General features: G+C 38.2%; 1 pseudogene; it reads left to right on the forward strand.

Annotated features, from left to right (window-relative positions):
* Positions 1-13,852, forward strand: part of LOC129536040 (condensin-2 complex subunit G2-like) — a 75,937-nt pseudogene extending 62,085 nt beyond the window's left edge.
* Positions 13,853-14,984: the final 1,132 nt, after the last annotated feature.

Here is a 14,984-nt window from a genome sequence, read left to right on the forward strand (position 1 = left end):
AGATAATATATGAAGCTATCACTGCAATAAACACATATTTCCTTCTAAAATTTTTCTCTTGTCCACTTTATTTACTATTTTTTTATCCAATAATAATTACTTGGCAAAAGATTTATCCTCAGCAACTTTTAAAGTGTGTAATACAATAATTATACAGTATATTTATATTGTCTTTTTCTTGCATAATTAAAGCTTTGTACCATTTGAATAATACTTTCTTATTTCCCCTATGCCATCCAGGCTCCTAGCAGCTATGATTCTACATTCTACTTTTTGCTTTTATGAGTCTGAGATCTTGAGATTCTTCACGAACATGGTATGAAACAGTATTTGTCATTCTGTTCCTGGTTTATTTCACGTAGTATAATGTCCTCCAGTTTCATCCATATTGTTGCAAAAGGCAGGATTTCCTTTTTTTAAAATGCTGAATCATATTCTACTACATATAGGCATAAATGTCTATATTTTCTTTATATATTCATTAAGCAATGGACATTTAAGTTACTTTCATGTCATGACTATTGTGAATAATGCTGCAATGAATATGAGAGTACAAGATATTTCTTTGAGATACTGATTTTTCAATATCTCAGTATATATATATATATAAATTAATATATATTTCTTTGGGTATAATATATATATTATACATATTCTTTTATCTATATATTCTTATATGTATATTCTTTGGAATAATATATATATTATACATAATATAGAGATAGATAGATACACACAGACACACAAACTTTAGAAGTGAGATTGCTGGATCATACAGTAGTTCTATTTTTAAAGTTTCAAACTACTGTTAGATGATATCTCATTGTGGTTTTGATTTTCATTTCTTAGGTAACTGATGATGTTGAGCAGCTTTTCATACACCTCTCGGTCATCTGTGTATCTTCTTTGCAGAAAGTCTAATCAATCCTTGCCCATTTTTAACGTACATATTTGGTTTTCAGCTGTTGGGTTGTAGGAATTCCTGTATATTTTGGATATCAACCCTTTATCACATATTGGGCTTACAACATTTTGTACTGTTCCATAGCTTGTCTTTCACTCATTGCTTCCTCTGCTACACTGAAGTTTTTTTTTTTTAATTTGATGTTAGTCTTACTTATCTGTTTTTGTTTTTGATGCCTATGCTTTTGGTTCCATATCCAAGAAATCATTACTAGAGAACCTTTCTCCTATGCTTTATTCTATACGTTTTATAGTTTAAGGTCTTTCATTTAAATATTTTGAGTTGATTTTTGTGTATGGTGTCAGATAAGGATCTAAATTCATTTTAGTTTCTTTTTTTTTTTTGGTGAAGATATGCATTCTGTGGTAGATATCCAGTTTTTTCAAAACCATTTATTATCTAGATCATTCTTTCCTTATTGTGTATTCTTCTACCAATTTTTAAAAATCTCTATGGGAGATCTGTTGACTATATATGCATGGGTTTATTTCTAGACTATTCTGTTCCAGTGGTCTATATTGGTTTTTATGCCATTACCACAGTATTTTGATTACTATAATTTTGTAATATACTTCGAAACCAGGAAGTGGAATGATTCTAGCTTTGTTCTTTCTCAAGACTGTTTTAGCTTTTAGGGGTCTTCTTTGGTTCCATGTAGACTTTAGGACTGTTATTTTGATGTCTGTAAAAATGCCATTGGAATTTTATAGGGACTGCATTGAATCTATAGGACACTTTGGTTGGTATGGACATTTACTTTTCCATGAACTAAACAGCTAGTACAGCTCACAACCCAAACATGCAAGTGATTTACCAGATCCAACCATCATTATGGGGCATGAATAATAAGCGTGTAAATTAAAAGACACTTGCTCCTTGGAAGGAAAGTTATGACCAATCTTGATAGCATATTAAAAAGCAGAGACATTACTTTACCAACCAAGGTCTATCTAGTCAAGGCTATGGTTTTTCCCGTGGTCATGTATGGATGTGAGAGTTGGACTGTGAAGAAAGCTGATCGCCAAAGAATTGATGCTTTTGAACTGTGGTGCTGGAGAAGACTCTTGAGAGTCCCTTGGACTGCAAGGAGATCCAAACAGTCCATTCAAAAGGAGATCAGTCCTGGGTGTTCTTTGGAAGGACTGATGCTAAAGCTGAAACTCCCATACTTTGGCCACCTCATGTGACTAGTTGACTCACCGGAAAAGACTCTGATGCTGGGAGGGGTTGGGGGCAGGAGGAAACGGGGACAACAAAGAATGAGATGGCTGGATGGCATCACCGACTTGATGGACATGAGTTTGAGTGAACTCCGGGAGTTGGTGATGGACAGGGAGGCCTGGCGTGCTGTGATTCATGGGGTCACAAAGAGTCGGACACGACTGAGTGACTGAACTGAACTGAACTGAAGGTCTCTTCTCATTTCAACACTAAGAACATTCTTTCTTGAAGCTGGCAATTAGTCTTTGGTTTCATTCTGTGTTGGCTTGGCAGTGAAGAAAACAACAGCAACTAAAAAGTTGGATTCCATCTTTAAACCAATCAGTTTTATAATTCAAGAGCAACAATAATTCTTTAATATATTTAATTATTCTATAACAGTATTTCTTTCAATAATATTTTACAATTTTGAATGTACAGATTAAGAAGATATTTTCTAAAATTTATTCCTAAGTAGTTTACAGTTTCTAGTGATATTTAATTGGTATTTCTATGAAATTTCATTTTTTACATACATATATATTTCATCTGCACAATATAATATTCAAAACCTTATTTTTAAATTGTATGCTTTTTACCTGTATTTATAACTTTATTACACTATCTGTAATAAATAATAATCTGGCCTCCCATGTTACTTGATAAAATTGTTGATATCAGATATATTTTTATTTTTGAATTCAGAATAAAATTTTATTCTTGAATTCAATAAATCACATTAACATATATACTCTATTGTTGTTGTTCTGTTGTTCAGTCATGTCCAACTCTTTGTGACCCCATGGTCTGCAGCATACCAGGCCTCCCTGTCCATCACCAACTCCCAGAGTTTACTCAAATTCATCTCCACTGAATCAGTGATGCCATCCAACCATCTCATCCTCTGTTGTCTCCCCTTCCTCCTGCCTTCAGTCTTTCCCAGCATCAGGGTCTTTTCCAAGGAGTCAGTTCTTCACATCAGGTGACCAAAGTATTAGTTTCAGGTTCAACATCAGTCCTTCCAATGAATATTCAGGACTGATTTCCTTTAGGATTGGATTTCCTTGCAATTCGAGGGATTCTCAAGAGTCTTCTCCAACACCACAGTTCAAAAGCATCACTTCTTCAGTGCTCAGCTTTCTTCATCGTCCAACTCTCACATCCATACATGACTACTGGAAAAACCATAGCCTTGACTAGATGGACCTTTGTCAAAATAATGTCTCTACTTTTTAATATGTTATCTAGGTAGGTCATAACTTTTCTCCCAAAGAGCAAGTGTCTTCTAATTTCATGGCTTTGGTCACCATCTGCAGTGATTTTGGAGCCCCTCAAAATAAAGTCAGCCACTGTTTCCATTTTTTCCCCATCTATTTGCCATGAAGTAATGGGACCGGCTGCTGTGATGTTAGTTTTCTGAATGTTGAACTTCAAGCCAACCTTTTCACTCTCCTCTTTCACTTTCATCAAGAGGCTTTTGAGTTCCTTTTCACTTTCTGCCATAAGGGTGGTGTCATCTGCATATCTGAAGTTATTGATATTTCTCCCTGCAACCTTGATTCCAGCTTGTGCTTCATCCAGCCCAGCATTCCTCATGATGTACTCTGCAGAGAAGTTAAATAAGCACAGTGACAATATACAGTCTTGATGTACTCCTTTGGTTTTTGGAAGCAGAATTTAGAACAAACTAACATAATGTTAAAGCTTCCCTGGTGGCTGAGGGTAAAGCGTCTGCCTGCAATGGGGGAGACCTGGGTTCGATCCCTGGGTTGGGAAGATCCCCTGGAGAAGGAAATGGCAACCCACTCCAGTGTTCTTCCCTTGAGAACCCCACAGATGGAGGAGCCTGGTGGGCTACAGTCCATGGGGTCGCAAAGATTCAGACACGACTGAGAGACTTAACTCACTCACTCATTCAACATAATGTTTATTCAAGTAATGGGTTTTTTTAATGGGTCAACTGAATTCTATTGCAAAATGTATGGAAAGTTTCTAAAGTTTCACAGGAAAAGTCAGCTTATTGACAATCACTAATTTGTCTACTTTATGCCTGGACTTGAATTGTTAAATTAAGTAATTTGAATGAATGAGCCAGCATCTGGTCAATAATGAGATACCGAAGATTAGATGTGATGTTTAGAGGAGTGGCCTTCCTTGACATCCTTTCCAATATTCATTGAAAATGTAGCTCTGTTTAAGTACTAGAAACTGTTCTCTGAAATCAATGGTCTAAGTGTCGAAACTGTCACAAAATTTAAGGGATCCATAATCATATCAGAAATAATTATTCCATCTTAATGACTTTTCCTAAGTGCATTTCAGAGTCATGGAAGAAAAATTATGCTCATATATGCATAATTTTTACTGGTTAATTTGTGTTATTCTATATGAGGAGAAAAGTGAAGAGAAGATAGTTATATTTTTAGACATTTAGGTAATTCAAAGCAATAAAAACAAATGCAACACCAGTTCTGAGACAAAAAAGAATCTAAATAAAAATGCATTCTTAAAAAATGCTAATACTCTGGCCTGTAAAACTCTACAAAATTTGCTTTACAAACTTTCTCTCTTAAGTAGTTTCACTGTTACCTGTCTCCAAAGGGTATTTGCATTTTAAGTACCTTCTCTAATTATGTAAGAATGTGTTTGCATCCTATAATCATCAAGAGGGATGTGTAGAAATATAGCTAAGAAGTTGCAAGAGTTTAATAGAAATCTGAGCAACACAAACTGTAACAGGAGTGAGGGGAGTATCTGAGGCTCATAATATGAGCTCATGTGTATGTAAAAAATGAGTAAAATTTCCAAGATGCTTTAAATATGAACTATTTCAAAACACAGTGTCTGTTAAATATGAACTATATGGCTACATCCCCAAACCTCCACTCCATTATGAGGAAAGTGATAAGTCACAATGCTTAAGAAATGCTTATCATGTTCTGGTATCTAACTTTGTTTCCTAATAGTTATTGACTCTTTCCATTATTATTCAGTAATGAATTAATTTGTCCTTAAAATAAATAACTATTCTAATAAATGCCTGTCTAGCACTAGATCCTAGAAAAATAAATTTTAAAAGTATGACAAAGTGTTTGATTTTCATAAAACCAGAGAGTTTATCAGACCTCATAAATGAGAAAATAAATACATAGTACCATTTTAAATAATTTTGGATTCAATAGGAAAATCACAGCAGGATAAGGGGTATGGAACTGTAAATGACAAAGTATAGTACTTCAGTGATGGTATGGACTGAATATTTATGTTTCCCTCAATCCAGACATTGCAGTTCTAACCTCCAGTGTAGTTGTGTTTGAAGATGGGGCCTCAAAGGAAGTAATCAAGGTTAAATGAAGTCATAAGGGGTGGGGTCTTGATTCAAAAAGACTACTGTCCTTATGACACCAGAGAATTTGTACACTCTCTGACCCCATTTCCCAGCAGGCACTGAGGAAATGCCCTGTGAGGACATAGCAAGAAGGCAATCATCTACAAGTCATGGAGAGTTTCCACCCTAGAAATTGAATTTGCCAGTACCTTGAACCTGAATTTCCCAGACTCCGGGGCTGTAAGAAAATAAATTTCTGTTGTTTAAGCCATCCAACCTTCTGGTTGTCAACTGCAAATTGGCACGTGCCAAGAGTATTTGGCAGCAACTGAGCTACAACTACAAGGGCGTTTGCCATCTGCCTCTCTGGAGATTGAACCCTGTGCTGCTGCAGCTGTTGACTTTCAACATCACCTTAGGGAGTTCAGGGTAGAGGTAGGCCCTTTGGGCTCCAGGGAATCTGGTGGAACGGGTCTTTAGATAGTTAGATATTTTCAGGAACTGAGTTCATGATCCCAATATTTGCATCTATTCATATCGAGACTAGCACCGAAACCCTTCATGATGACATCAGTTCCTCATGACTAGCAGCAAACCTTTTGCATGGTACACTCTTGATTGCATTGAACTCCCCCTTCACCAAAATCCTATATATTGACCTTTCCTCACTACCTCTCAGAGCACTCTCTCAGAACTATCCGAGGTGCTGTCTCCTAGGCTGCAGTCCTTATTTTGCCCCAAATAAAACTTAACTTGCAGCTCTCAAATGGTTCATCTTTTTAAGTCGATATGATATTGTGTTTTGTAACCTGGGCAGACAAGGGAAGTGCCAACAAAGACTTCTTTCTGAGATAAACAATATATGTATTTCCTACATGAAAAAAGATATAAATGTGAAAAAAAGTAGAAAATAATGATGAGGTTTTAAAGCATTAATTAGATTAGTATGTTGACAAAGATTAAGAAGTTCCATGTAGCTCATCTGAAATACACCAGGGAAACAGGGTTGGAAATTAGAAAACTTAATTTGAAAAATTGGCAGGGGCCAAATTATATAAAACTGGACACGGAACAACAGACTGGTTCCAAATAGGAAAAGGAGTATGTCAAGGCTGTATATTGTCACCCTGCTTAGTTAACTTATACGCAGAGTACATCATGAGAAACGCTGGGCTGGAAGAAGCACAAACTGGAATCAAGATTGCCGGGAGAAATATCAGTAACCTCAGATATGCAGATGACACCACCCTTATGGCAAAAAGTGAAGAGGAACTAAAAAGCCTCTTGATGAAAGTGAAAGAGGAGAGTGAAAAAGTTGACTTAAAGCTAACATTCAGAAAACTAAGATCATGGTATCTGGTCCAATCACTTCATGGGAAATAGATGGGAAACAGTGGAAACAGTGTCAGACTTAATTTTTTTAGCCTCCAAATTCACTGCAGATGGTGACTGCAGTCATGAAATTAAAAGCCGCTTATTCCTTGGAAGGAAAGTTATGACCAACCTAGACAGCATATTAAAAAGCAGAGACATTACTTTGCCAACAAAGGTCCATCTAGTCAAGGCTATGGTTTTTCCAGTGGTCATGTATGGATATGAGAGTTGGACTGTGAAGAAAGCTGATCGCCGAAGAATTGATGCTTTTGAACTGTGGTGCTGGAGAAGACTTTTGAGAGTCCCTTGGACTGCAGGGAGATCCAACCAGTCCATTCTAAAGGAGATCAGTCCTGGATGTTCATTGGCAGGACTGATACTAAAGCTGAAACTCCAATACTTTGGCCACCTCATGTGAAGAGTTGACTCACTGGAAAAGACTCTGATGCTGGGAGGGATTGGAGGCAGAAGGAAAAGGGAACGACAGAGAATGAGATGGCTGGATGGCATCACTGACTTGATGGAGGTGAGTTTGAGTAAACTCCGGGAGTTGGTGATGGACAGGGAGGCCTGGTGTGCCGTGATTCACGGGATGGCAAAGAGTCAGACATGACTAAGCAACTGAACTAAACCTTATAAAATGGTTACAAGGATTTTGAATTTGATTCCAAGGATGATGTGAAGCTCTAGGAATGGTTTGAACAAAGTAGAGACATGGCATTACTTATGTTTTAAGAAGACCATGATAGCATTTTAATTATGTATATGCATGGGTGGATTCAAAGAGACTAATAAAATTATGCAATACTTCACATCATCTTAAATAAATACTCCATTCAGCCAAATGGCAAAAGAAATAATTGCATCTCATCTGAGTAAAATGTTGAGATTTACAGAGAAATAGCAGTGGTGTCTTAAGTTAATAAGAAAACTTTCTAGCACATTTTACAAATAAAAACCAATGAAACATTGTAAATAAATTTTTCTCCAATTAAAAATAAAAAATAAATTTAAGCTATAGGGGTATTTTACATTTCCATATCACTTCCTTAATAAACTGTGCAAATAAACTGATTCATATCTTTATGATAGGAATTCACATTTTTATATTTTTATTTTACTAAGAAATGTTCAACATCCATTCTCAGTTTATTAGGTCATTTTGCTGTGAATGCTGACCAGTATAAAAGTAAATATCTTATCTAAAAAAAAAATAAAAACCTACTGTACCAACTTTAATGAATAATCTGTTCTAAATTCAGTGCTGTGTCCAGTGTTTTAAGGCAGAGGACAAAAATATATAGAGAGATATTGGATAGATATTTATGTAGTGTTAGTTTTAGAAGGTCTTGTCGGTCTTTGTAGAACCATTCACCTTCAGCTTCCTCATTATTACTGGTTGGGGCATAGACTTGGAATATTGTGATATTGAATGGCTTGCTTGGAAACAAATAGAGATCATTCTGTCATTTTTGACATTTCATCCAAGTACTAAATTTCAGACTCTTTTGTTGACTATGATGGCTACTCTGTTCTTCTGAGGGATTCTTGCCCACAGCAGTATATATAATGGTCATCTGAGTTAAATTCATTCATTCCAGTCCACTTTAGTTCACTGATTCCTAAAATGTCAATGTTTACTCTTGCCATCTCCTTTTGAACACTTCCAATTTGCCTTGATTCATGTACCTAATATTCCAGGTTCCTATGCAATATTGCTCTTATAGCATCAGAGTTTACTTTCATCACCAGTCACATCCACAACTGGGCATTGTTTTTACTTTGGCTACATCTTTTCATTCTTTCTGGAGTTTTATCTCCACTGATTTCCAGGAGCATACTGGGCACCTACTGACCTGGGGAGTTCATCTTTCAATGTCCTATCATTTTACCTTTTCTTACTGTTCATGGAGTTCTCAAGGCAAGAATACTGATGTGGTTTGCTATTCACTTCTCCAGTGGACCACATTTTGTCAGAACTCTGCATCATGACCTGTCTATCTTCGGTGGCCCTACATGGCATGGCTCATAGTTTCACTGAGTTAGACAAGGTTGTGGTCCATGTGATCAGATTGGTTAGTTTTCTGTGATTGTGGTTTTCAGTCTGTCTGTCCTCTGATGGATAAGGATAAGATGCTTATGGAAGCTTCTTGATGGGATAGATTGACTGAGAGGGGAATTGGGTCTTGTTCTGATGGGCGGGGCCATGCTCATTAATCCATAGTCCAATTTTCTGTTGATGGGTGGGGTTGTGTTCCTTTCCTGTTATTTATCTGGGGCCAAACTATGGTGGAGGTAATAAAGATAATGGAGACCTCATTCAAAAGGTCCCATGCATGTACTGCTATACTCAGTGCTGCCACCTCTGCAGCAAGCCACCATTGACCCATGCCTCTGCCAAAGACTCCTGGACATTCACAGGCAACTCTGGGTCAGTCTCTTGTGAGGTCACTGCTCCTTTCTCCTGGGTCCTGGTGCACACAAGGTTCTGTTTGTGCCCTCCAAGAGTCTGTTTCTCTAGTCCTGTCTAAGTTCTGGCAGCTCTATGGTTTGTCTAATGGCGACCTCCTCCAAGAGGGCTTCTGCCATACCAGCTCTGCTGCACCCAGATCCCCTGGCCTTGTGAAAGGAAACAGAAGAAAAAAATAAAATGGAAAAGACTAGAGATCTATTCAAGTAAATTAGAGATAGCAAAGGGACATTTCATGCAAAGATGGACACAATAAAGGACAGAAATGGTATGGACCTAACAGAAGCAGAAGATATTAAGAAGAGGTGGCAAGAATACACAGAAGAACCATACAAAAAAGATCTTCACGACCCAGATAATCATGATGGTGTGAGTACACACCTAGAAACAGACATCTTGGAATGTGAAGTTAAATGGGCCTTAGGAAGCATCACTATGAACAAAGCTAGTGGAGGTGATATAATTCCAGTTGAGCTGTTTCAAATCCGAAAACATGATCCTGTGAGCGTGCTTCACTCAAAATGTCAGCAAATTTGGAAAACTCGTCAGTGGCCTTGGGATTGGAAAAGGTCAGTTTTCATTCCAATCCCAAAGAAAGGCAACGTCAAAAAATGGTCAAACTACCACACAGTTGCACTCATTTCACAGGCTAGTAAAGTACTGCTCAAGATTCTCCAAGCCAGGTTTCAACAGTACATGAACTATGAACTTCCAGATGTTCAAGCTGGATTTATAACAGGCAGAAGAACCAGATATCAAATTGCCAACATCCATTGGATTTTTGAAAAAGCAAAGGAGTTCCAGAAAAGCATCTACTTCTGCTTTATCGACTATGCCAAAGCCTTTGACTGTGTGGATCACAATAAACTGTGGAAAATTCTGACAGAGATGGGAATACCAAACCACCTGACCTTCCTCTTGAGAAATCTGTATGCAGATCAGGAGACAACAGTTAGAACTGGACATGGAACAACAGACTGGTTCCAAATAGGAAAAGGAGTACGTCCAGGCTGTATATTGTCACCCTGCTTACTTAACTTATATGCAGAGTGCATCATGAGAAATGCTGGATGGATGAGGCACAAGCCTGAATCATGATTTCTGGGAGAAATATCAGTTACCTCAGATATGCAGATGACACCACCCTTATGGCAGAAAGTGACGAAGAACTAAAGAGCCACTTGATGAAAGTGAAAGAGGAGAGTAAAAAAGTTGGCTTAATGCTCAACATTCAGAAAATTAAGGTCATGGCATCTGGTCCCATCACTTCATGGCAAATAGGTGGGGAAACTATGGAAAGAGTGAGAGACTTTATTTTTGGGGCTCCAAAAGCTCTGAAGATGGTGACTGCAGCCATGAAATTGAAAGACGCTTGTTCCTTGGAAGAAAAGTTATGACCAACCTAGACAGCATATTAAAAAGCAGAGACATTACTTTGCCAACAAAGGTCTGTCTAGTCAAAGCTATTATTTTTCCAGTAGTCATGTATGGATGTGAGAGTTGGACTATACAGAAAGCTGAGAGCTGAAAAATTGATGCTTTTGAACTGTGGTGTTGGAGAAGACTCTTGAGAGTCCTTTGGGCAGCAACATGATCCAACCAGTCCATCCTAAAGGAAATCAGTCCTGAATATTCATTGGAAGGACTGATGCTGAAGCAGAAACTACAATACTTTGACCTCCTGATGCAAAGAACTAACTCATTTGAAAAGACCCTGATGATGGGAAAGATTGAAGGTGGGAGGAGAAGGGGTCAACAGAGGATGAGATGGTTGCGTGGCATCCCTGACTCAATGTTCATGAGTTTGAGTAAACTCTGGGAGTTGGTGATGGACAGGGAGGCCTGGAGTGCTGCAGTCCATGCAATCGCAGAGTCGGACACGACTGAGTGACTGAACTGAACTGAATGTTTATCTTCCCATGGTGAACTCTCAATTCCTCCCTCCCTCTCCTTTCCCCACTGTGCCCACAAGTCTGTTCTGTCTGTCAGTGTTTCCACGGCAGCCCTGCACATAGGCTAAGTATAAGTTTATAAGTGAAGGAAAAAAGAGAGCCACCAGTTTTCTGAAATTCATTTGAGCATGATGAGCTCACTGTAGATCTAAGATAAAAAGATCTATATTCATTTTCGAGTGGATAAGTAACAGGAAAAAGGTAATGACACAGTTAAACAATGAAAAATATCTTTTCTAATTGAGTATAGATTTAATTCTTCAATGGATAAGGAAGACAGATGGCATTGTTAAAACAGCTTCAATAATAAGTAGATTTCTGAAGATAAGGATATAGTTTAGACACAGAAATCAAAACAAAAAGTCCTTTGAAAAAGGAGTCTAGATAAACTTGTTCAGATACTCCAAATAGGCATGTGTCACAAAATCTCTTTATATAATATAAAATCTTCAGTGTTTTATAAAGAAGATTGCTTGTACCAGTTGCCATGCTTTTTAGATCCATTTGAGAATAGATACAACTTGTCCTTGAAATATTCATATTTTTCAGAAGAAGCTAGGATATATATCAGTAACAAATTACACTCTCATCTCAGTGGCTCATATGACAAACAGTTTCACTCAAGATTCACAAAAGTGCAAGTATTCTACATAAGTACTCAGGGATTCAGACTCAGGGAACCTCCACAAACATCAGCTGTACAATTTTAAATGTATGTTGTTTTCAACTTAAAGTTTTCTTCTCAGTGTTAAAGACTTTGGAGAAGACTCTGATGCTGGGAAGGCTTGAGGGCTGGAGGAGAAGTGAGTGACAGAGGATGAGATGGTTGGATGGCATCACTGACTCAATGGACATGAGTTTGACCAACTCTGGAGACAGTGAAGGACAGGGAAGTCTGGTGTGCTGCAGTTCTCAGGGTCACAAAGAGTCAGACATGACAGCGAGTGAACAAGAACAGCAAATACTCATAGAAATGACAAATTAAATGAGAGATAAGGAAATTATCCAGATATCTAATGTTCTCTGACTGCTTAGTGTATACAGTTTACCCTAGCCTTGGTCATAGAGCTTTTAGACTGATAGAAGCACCAAATTGATTCTGCGTGTTGTCTTCTTCAGGCTAGTTAGGTAATTGATAACTTATATTGCTGTTTTATTTTATTTATTTATTTTGTTGTCACCACTTTATTACTCAGAGTTTGCAAGCAATATTATATATAAAAGTCATGTTTATAACAATCAGCTTTGCTAGAAAATTGTCTCTTTTTCCACACACTGTGGGTTTCTACACCATTGACACCTAGAGCCTGTTACACTAAATGCAGGCGCTCCACACAAACGCTAGGAACCTTCCAGCTTTCTACTCACACCTACCCAAAAGAAGCCCTACTTCTTCTCTACTATATGGGTTATTATAGGTAATAACCCAAGGGTAACTCAGCCTCCAAGCGGAAAATGCAGGTCCAGGACCCGTGTCCTGTCAAACCTGGGCTGGCGCTGGTCTACGTGGAGTATTTGCTGACCCACCCCAAGAATCACGAGTGCCTCCTCTCTGCGCCCCAGAAGAAGCTGAACTGTCTTTTGAAAGCACTTGAAACATCCAAGGGGAATCTTGAGTCCATTCTGCGGTCGCCAGATGGCAGCTCTCTGTGCCTGAGTGAGGGCGCCGCCCTGTGGGCCTTCAGCCTGTACTGTCGGCTGAGCATCCATCTTCAGCACAAGCTCTGCTCAGAAGGCAAAGTTTACCTGTCCACTTTGGAAGACACCGGGTCTTGGTTAGAAACCTGACCGTGTGTAAGGATGTCATCATGGTTGGCCTTGGTGACCGCAAGTTTCAGACCCAGCTTCTACAGTGGAGCCTTGGAATCATGCCAACAGTGAAGGGATTCTTTTATGTTTCATTGCTTCTCGGCATTCTGAAAGAGATAACTGGAAGTTCCTTGATGTGGAAAACAGACTCGGAGGAAGAGGTCGCTGCGGTGTTTGACATGGTCCAGAAAGTATTTCAGCAGATGCTGGAGTGCATGGCGCGGAGCTTCAAGAAGCGGCCAGAAGAGGGCTTGCAGCTCCTTTACTCTGTTCAGACTCCTCTGCATGAATTCATCAGCACCGTGCAGTCCTGGCATGTGGACACGCCTGTTCACCGGGGCGTGTTTTCCACCCTGATCGCTGCATCTGTGGTTGAGATAAGCCACTGGCTCCGGAAGGTTTCTGATACGGAAGAGCTTACCCTGCCAGAGGGTCTTTCAGCCCTTCCACCATTTTCAAGGTGTTTAATAGGAATAATAATAAAATCTCTAAATGTAGTCAGGTCATTTTTAGATGAATTGAAGGCATGAGGATATTCTGAGGATATTGAAGGCATCGTATGTCTCACGGCCGTTCTGCACATTATCTTGGTTATTAATAAAGGTAACCATAAGAGTTCAAAAGTGAAGGATGTTGCCGCTGCTATTGACAGAAAGCTGAAGACATTCATGGAAATTACTATGGAGGAGGATAGCTTGGAAAGGTTTCTCTACGAATCATCGTCAAGAACTTTGGGAGCACTTTTGAATTCATAACCAAGCCAACGTCTTGGTCATGTAAAAATAGAGGAAAAGGACTTTACAGAAACCGAGATGAATGCATTTTTCTAGTTTTTTAATGCTGTTTTATTTTAAAGGCATTTTTGGTACATAGGTCTTGTTACATAGATGAATTAAAACCTCATTAAAATGAAGAATAAAAGATGACACTGTCTATCAAAATATTCAAAAATTGTTATGAAGACTAGCGTTTTTTTCCTCTATCATTATAAATTGCATAATGTAACAATTTCACCATATTGACCAAAAACAACTCACACTGTTGATATAGAATAATCAAAACTCACCGTGGATACAGCAGGAAAATTTATAAGTGAATCAATTATAATATCCAGTATTAAATCAACCTTGTATCATTTGTAGGATTGTTATGAGAAATGACATTTCATAAAGCAAGTGAGTAAGATGTTTGCTGACTCTGAAGAAGTTAAAAGAGACAAACATCCAGATGTTAGACAACTCATTCTCAATCTTATACCTTGGTTTTAGATGATCCTTTTTAGGGGATAGGATTATTTATTCAAGGACATTTAAATCCATCTATTACTTGAGCTGACAGCAAGATTAGCTATAATTCAGGAAAAAATCATCTATTTTCTCTAATAAAATTGTATATATTAAGGAAGTATGCATACATGCAATAAAGAAACAAATATGCATATCCAAAGGAAAAAAAAAATCAGTGCATGTAGTGATTAACCAAAACTTCCATCTCAATGCTTTAAAAATACAAATTCTTAATTTAAAATGTAAATCTTACACAAATATTTGAACTGAATATTAAAGTATAGGGGCTATCAGTTCAGTTCAGTTCAGTCACTCAGTCGTGTCCGACTCTTTGCGACCCCATGAATCACAGCACGCCAGGCCTCCCTGTCCATCACCAACTCCTGGAGTTCACTCAAACTCATGTCCATCAATTCGGTGATGCCATCCAGCCATCTCATTCTCTGTCGTCCCCTTCTCCGCCCGCCCCCAATCCCTCCCAGCATCAGAGTCTTTTCCAGTGAGTCAACACGTCGCATGAAGTGGCCAAAGTATTGGAGTTTCAGCTTTAGTATCAGTCCTTCCAATGAACACCCAGGACTGATCTCCTTTAGAATGGACT

Source organism: Moschus berezovskii, chromosome 6 (assembly GCF_049115385.1).
Source record: "Moschus berezovskii isolate FMDL1 chromosome 6, NW_MosBer_1.0, whole genome shotgun sequence".
Lineage (NCBI taxonomy): Eukaryota > Metazoa > Chordata > Mammalia > Artiodactyla > Moschidae > Moschus > Moschus berezovskii.